We start from the raw sequence: 7,064 nt of genomic DNA, 5'->3' as shown, positions 1-7,064 counted from the left end.
TGGGAATTTGGATGACGGTGCGGATTTGCACGTATCTCAGTATTTACACTGGGTGCTATTGCTTGTAGGCAGCCGGGACGCATCCCTCACCGATCGCCTTCCCAAAAATCCTCTAGGGGGTCTGCCTCCTCTCCCTCTTCATCCCTCTCGGGTGTCCCCATCAGCTGGCTTCTCAGCCCTTCTGCAAGTGCTCAAAGGTCCTCTGGATGCATGCGGCATATTTGGCAAACCTTTGGGTGGGGGCAGTCTTGCACAAAGTGCCCAGGGGCATTGCAGTTATGGCACAGCCCTCGCCACTGGTCTGCCCTCAAGCGGTCGAGGTCCATTGGCTGGGGGAGTGGGGCTGGAGGGCATGGGGCAGTGGTTGTGGGGGCCACAGGGGCGGTGGCAAGTCCCAGTGGGGGTGTGGGTGAAGGGCATGCGAAAGGTTGGGAGGCTGGCAGTGGTGGTCTTGTGGGGGGAAGGGGCGGTTTGAACAGGGGGAGACGGGGTTGTGTCACCTGGAAGCGCCACCACTGGTTGTTGAGGAGAGTGGCTTCTCGTTTCCATTCTGCCCAAGTCCTTGGCATGGGGCACAGGTGATAGATGCTTTCATGGAGCCACATGTTGATCGCTTGCTCAAAGTGGTCTATCAGTCCTACATCACCCAGCTGCGAGGGGGGGCCATGGATCTCGAACTCCTGGATGATCTTATCCACGGAGTCATTACCTTGCCACAGGGTGGCAAGCTTCTGTCAGGCAGTGGCTTCACGATTGGGGTCTTGGAACATGGTGTCAAGCTCTGCCATGAACTCGTCCATAGTGATTGTGGGGGATCCCACCGTCAGCAGTGCAATCATGCGCTGCATCGCCCATGCTCCCACAGCTCCTCCTTTCATGTACGATAACATGAAGAGGATTTGGGACAGAGTGTCGGGGAACTCTGCCATGCAGATGTGGAAGTAGATCCCGCATTCCACCTTAAAGTGGTCGAGGTCCTCACTCGTGCCAGCAAAGGCGGTGGGGGGGGCAACCTTGGGTGCTTTGGGTTTTGGTGTGGGTGTGGGCGCAGGTGCGGATGCAGGCACAGGTGGTGGGTTTTGGATCCTGCTCTCGAGGATGGCTTGCAGTTCCTGGAACTGTCAGGGCACACCCGCCTGACCCGGGCCCACCCGGGCCCACCCGGCCACACCACACCCGCTCCCCGCTGTCTATCCCCCTCCCCCCTCCTTCCTCCCTCTCCTCCCCCCTCTTTTCCCTTTTCTTTCCCCTTTCTTTATTTCATTCTTCTCATGTTCCTCTTCCTGTTTATTTCTTTCTATCTACACGGACCACCTTCCCTTGTATCGATGTACTATTGACCCGTCCGGCCCACACACCCCAGACGGCCTCCCGCTGTGCCCAGCACGCGCGCATGTAGCGGACGCTCTCGGGATCCCCCACGGGGACACCCGGATGCCTGCGGCTGCCTCCGAGGATGACGTGGCACCTGTCATGTGACTCAAGCCGCATGTACATAAATGTACCTGAAGTGGGAACCGAAGAAGTAACCTTCTTCTCACATTCTCCACTTCAGGTAAGTAGTATAGTTTTCCTCTTTAATAATAATAACACATTCTCCACTTCAGTCTGAGTGGCCAGGGACCACTGTCCCGGATCGGGCCCGCCAGTACGCACGCCCGCTCCGCACCCCGCGACGGCCTCAGTGCCGGGCATTACCCCCGGGCCCTCTCGACCCCAGACGCGTCCCTGACAGGAACCTGGTCAGCAGGTCCTGGTACTGCTCTTCGGTCACCATGCTGGAGGAGGTGGGGGAGACTAGGTTGAAACCTTCTTCTGCTGTCAGGGACGGTGCAGGAGAGGCAGGGATAGCAGAGTGGCCTGCAGCGCTAGCGGCCTGGGCAGCAGCAGGATGATGGGAGTGTATAGCAGACAGCCCTCACTTAGGCTAACGTCCCTGTTCTGGCTTCTTAGACTGAAGCAGGAATGTTATCATTAGGATGGAAAGCTAAACTAGACTAATATAAGGTACTTGCCTGAAGCAGGAATGAGAAGAAGGTTACTTCTTCAGTTCTGCTTCGGCTTAGTTTATATACAAGCGGGAATGGGTCACATGAAGGTGCCACATCAGCTTCGGATAGGGCCATACTATTGTGGGTGGCTCCACAGGTGATCCTGAGTGCTGAGGGGAAAGAGGTACAAGTAGAGATGCGCGGTGCATCCGGCAGCACAGCACCGTGCGGGGTACTGTCAGGGCACACCCACCTGACCCAGCTCCACCCGCCCTGACCCGGTATCCCGCTCACCTCTACCCCCACCCTTCATCACGTTTCCTCAACTCTTGTTCTTCTTTCTATCCTTTTGTTCTTTCTATCCTTTTGTTCTTTCTATCCTTTTGTTCTTTCTATCCTTTTGTTCTTTCTATCCTTTTGTTCTTTCTATCCTTTTGTTCTTTTATTCCTTCGTTCTTTCTTCTATCTTTATCTACACAGACGACCTTTCCTCATACCTATGTATTATTGACCCACCAGCGACGTGCGCATGACACACCCAGCCCCAGACAACCCGGACGGCCTCACGGTGCAACCCAGCATGTGCGTGTGCAGCACATGCCCTTGGGATCCCCCCACGGGGACACCCAGACGACTGCGGCTGTATGCGGGGTGACGTGGCAAACCTCATGTGACCTAAGCCGCATGTACATAAAGGTACCTGGGGTGGGAACCAAAGAAGTAACCTTCTTCTCACAGTTCCCACTTCAGTCTGAGTGGCCAGGGACCATCGTCCCAGACCGGGCTCGCCAGTACGCATGCCCACTCCACACCCCGCGATGGCCTCAGTGCCAGGCATTACCCTCGGGCTGCCTCAACCCCGGATGCGTCCCTGACAGCAGAAGAAGGTTTTAACCTTATCTCCCCCACCTCCCCCATCTCCCCAGCCATGGTGTCAGAAGAACAGTATGACGACCTGCTGGCCCGCTTCCAGGAGCTCCAAGCCATTATGGAGAGCCAAACCTGCAACCACCCCCCACCCGCACCTGCACCCGCACCTGCACCCACACCCATGCCTGCACCCACGCCTGTACCCACACTCATGCCTAGGCCCAAACCACCGAAGGTCGCTGCCCCCACTCCCTTCTTGGGAGCCAGTGAAGACCTCGACCGTTTCAAAGCCGAGTGCGGGATCTACTTCCATGTTCGCACAGCCGAGTTCCCTACCGAACTATCCCAGATCCTCTTCATCCTCTCCTACATGAAGGGAGGACCTGCAGGGGCATGGGCAACACAACGGACAATCACCCTGCTGACAGCCGGCTCCCCCACCATAACTATGGACGAGTTCAACACAGAACTCGACGCCATGTTCCAGGACCCAAACTGGGAGGCCACAGCTTGGCAGAAGTTGGCAGTCATCTGCCAAGGGACTGACTCTGTGGATAAGGTCATCCAGGAGTTTGAGATATTGGGACCCACCTCAAGGCTAGGCGATGTCAGACTGGTTGACTGGTTCGAGCAAGCGATTAACTCCTGGCTCAGGGAGAGTATATACTGCCTCGGCCCCATGCCCACCACCTGGATGGAGTGGAAGTGCAAAGCCACGCTTCTGGACAACCAGTGGCGACGTTTCCAAGCCACCCAACCATGTGCACCCCCACCCAGACCCCCATTTCCACCAGCTCAACCTCCGCTGACTGCGACCCCACCCCAGGCACAACCCGCACAGACCCCCCATGACCTGCTCCCACACCTCTGCCCCCCACTCCAGCAGCCCGTCCTATGCCAGGGACAGGCCCCCAGCTGATGGATCTCGACAGGTTGAGGACTGACCAGAGGTGGTGCTACAATTGTAACACCCCAGGGCATCTTGCACAAGAATGCCCACACCCCAGGGTCAGCCGAGTACGACGTCTCCACCCAGAAGACCTGAGAACACTGATGGAAGGGCTGAAGAGACAGTTGACCGAAGGGACAGAGACGGTGGAGGGGGAATCAGAGGCAGAACCTCAGAGGGATTTTCAGGCAGGCGACCGGTAAGGGATGCGTCCCAGCTGCCCATAGAAGATAGCTCATGTAAATACTGCAGCATGCGTAAGCCAACACCAATGCCAAAGTTTCACCGAGTCATTGCAAAGAAAAAGAGGAGAAACGCATCCTCCACCCATGAGAACGAGAAGACCCCAAGGGCAGTAATGCCCAAGGTAGCGGTCTCCCCCCCAGCCATTTACATCCTTTCCAAGCAGTCCCCCAGATCCCTTGACCTCACAGTGAAACTGACCGCCCTAACCTCCCTCACGTCAGTATCTGTATCAGCCCTCCTGGACTCGGGAGCCACTGGGAACTTCGTAAGCCCCAAGTTCATCTGGAAGCACAACCTAGAGACAACCCCCCTCCCCCAGCCCATTCCCGTCCGCAATGTTGATGGAACCCCGAACGAAAATGGAGCTATAACGGAGGAGCTAGAAGCCCTCTTGACCTTCAGGCGACACACAGAGCAGGCATGCTTCGCAGTTGCAAATCTCGGGCAACAGTCCCTCATCATAGGACACTCATGGTTGCTGCACCACAACCCAGAAGTGGACTGGGTATGACAAAAGGTCGTCATGTCCCGCTGCCCATCCTCCTGCAGACAGCCGCGAGCATGAGATGATCAGGACCCTGTACTGGAACCTGGGGATGGGATCTACGCTGCTATCATCCCCCAAGCTGGGGCCATGACCTGAGAGCCACCATGACCCCCTCGCAGCGGGTGGCCCAGGAGGCCTGTGACCCGGAGGCTGAGCCTGCGTCGTTTGAGGCTCTAGTACCAGAGCACTACCAGGACTTCCGGGACATGTTCTCCAAAGAAGCCTTTGACCAATTGCCCCCCCTGGAAGCCCTGGGACCATGCTATAGACCTGGTACCGGATGCCAAACTGCCCAGGGGGAAGACCTTCCCACTCTTGCGCCCGGAACAGAAAGAGTTGGATGAGTTCCTATGTGAGAACCTACAGAACAGGTGCATACAGCCGTCCAAGTCCCCTATGGGAGCACCAGTCTTCTTTGTCAAGAAGAAGGATGGGTCCCTATGCCTGGTCCAGGACTACAGGAAGCTGAACAAGATCACGGTGAAGAACTCGTACCCACTCCCCCTCATCTCAGACGTCCTCACCCGCCTCCGCAATGCCAAATACTTCTCAGCCTTAGACCTACACTGGGGGTTTAACAACGTCCAGATCAAAGACGGAGACGAGTGGAAGGCGGCATTCGTGACCAACTGGGGGCTGTTCGAGCCCATGGTGATGTTCTTTGGCCTGTGTAACTCCCCGGCAACCTTCCAGACCATGATGAACGACATCCTGAGGGATTTCATCGACCGGGAGGTTGTCATCTGTTACATGGACGACATCCTGATCTTCATGGCCACCCTGGAGGAACATCAAAGGGTCGTCCGAGAAGTCCTAGAGATGCTGAGGAGAAGGAGGCTCTTCCTTAAGCCAGAGAAGTGCAAGTTTGAGTGAACCCGGATCGAGTACCTGGGCCTCGTTATCTCGGAGGGTAACGTCGTGATGGACCCAGTGAAGATCCAGGGAGTCCTCGACTGGCCCCCCCCAACCAAGGTGAAAGAGGTACAATCCTTCCTAGGATTCGTAAACTTCTATCGCCGGTTCATCAGAGACTTCTCTGAGAAGGCATGCCCCCTTCACAGGCTGACCCGGAAGACCCAAACCTGGAACTGGGGCCCGGATGAGGACGACACCTTCTGCACCCTCAAAGAAGCCGTCACCACAGCCCCTGTCCTTGTTAGAACGGGCAGATTCAGATGACTCCAGAGTGGAATCAGAGACTTAGCGTGGAAGGACCTTGGCCTCAGCGACTCAAGCGGAGCGCTGTGCCATTGCTGTTTGTCCATTTGGTCCTTAATTTCACAGTAGGCGAGCAGGAAGTCTCTAGGGGGCATTTCAGGTTGATTTCGGACTGAGCCCAAAACGAGTATGTACAAGCGCCGATATATATAATGGAGGGGGCAAAAGCATAAGGAAACAAAGGGGATCCGAATCGGAATGAAGACGTCCGAACAGAGACAAAGGGAAGACAGAAGCAGAGCGGTACCGAAGGTCATAAGGCTGAACCTGTGATACGTCTGAAAGGAGGTAGGGAGGGCGAGGCCCAGAGGGGCAGGAGGATGAGGGGAAGTGGGGATGATGACTAACTGGCTAGAATGGGAAGAAGCAGCAGTCCAAATAGGGATGAGGGGAAAATGCGAGAGATACATTACAAGCGGCGAAAGTGCCGAAGAAGATCTGCAAAGCTCGGAGGTTGCAGAGCTTATGGAGGCAGGGTTGAAAGTCCGAGGAATATTGGCAATGGTGTTTACATAGTATGAGGTCACCAATGCAATGGACTAAGACCAAGGTGGAGTCAAAGTCCGAGGTAGGGACTATGATGGAGACTCGGAGCAAAGGTACAAGCGGTGCCCAAGTACGAAGTATGGGACAGCAGTGGAAGGTCGTAACTTGGCAGGAGGTCGGCAGAAGAGTACCAGAGGGAGGAGAGAGGAGAAAGGGAAGAGGGAAGGAGTGGCAGGAAGGAGAGTTGTCAGGTCCGAAGGTGAGTATCAGAGTGGACAGGAGAAGTGTAGGAGGATGACGGAAGGGTGGAGGTGTTGTGAGGGAGGAGCGGGAGTAGGAGGAGGAGTAGTAGGAGGGTGACGGAAGGGTGGAGGTGTTCGGTCCGAGGTGAGTATCGGAGCGGACGGAGATAGGGGAGGAGAGGGAAGGAGGAGGGAGGTGGCATCGGAGGTAAGAAGGAGTGTGTTGCCAGGACCGAAGGTGAGTATCGGAATGGACAGCGGTAGGTTAGGACTCCGGAGGTGAGGAAGGGGGAGGTCCGGAAGTCGGGTCGGGGTCGGGTATGCATGGCTATGACAGTCCTCTCTTTCCCTACTGACCACAGCTGCTTCAGGCTCGAGTGCGATGCATCCAACTTTGCAACCGGCGTGGTCCTCTCCCAACTCCAACCGGATGGAGAATTCCACCCGGATTCATGTCCAAAAGTTTCACGGACATAGAGCGCAACTACGAAGTGTACGATAAGGAGATGCTTGCA

The sequence above is a fragment of the Cantharellus anzutake genome (assembly GCF_015039405.1).
Source record: "Cantharellus anzutake strain C23 chromosome Unknown EI90scaffold_6, whole genome shotgun sequence".
Taxonomy (NCBI): domain Eukaryota; kingdom Fungi; phylum Basidiomycota; class Agaricomycetes; order Cantharellales; family Hydnaceae; genus Cantharellus; species Cantharellus anzutake.
The sequence above is the reverse complement of the archived record's forward strand: the minus strand, read 5'-3'. Positions refer to the sequence as shown.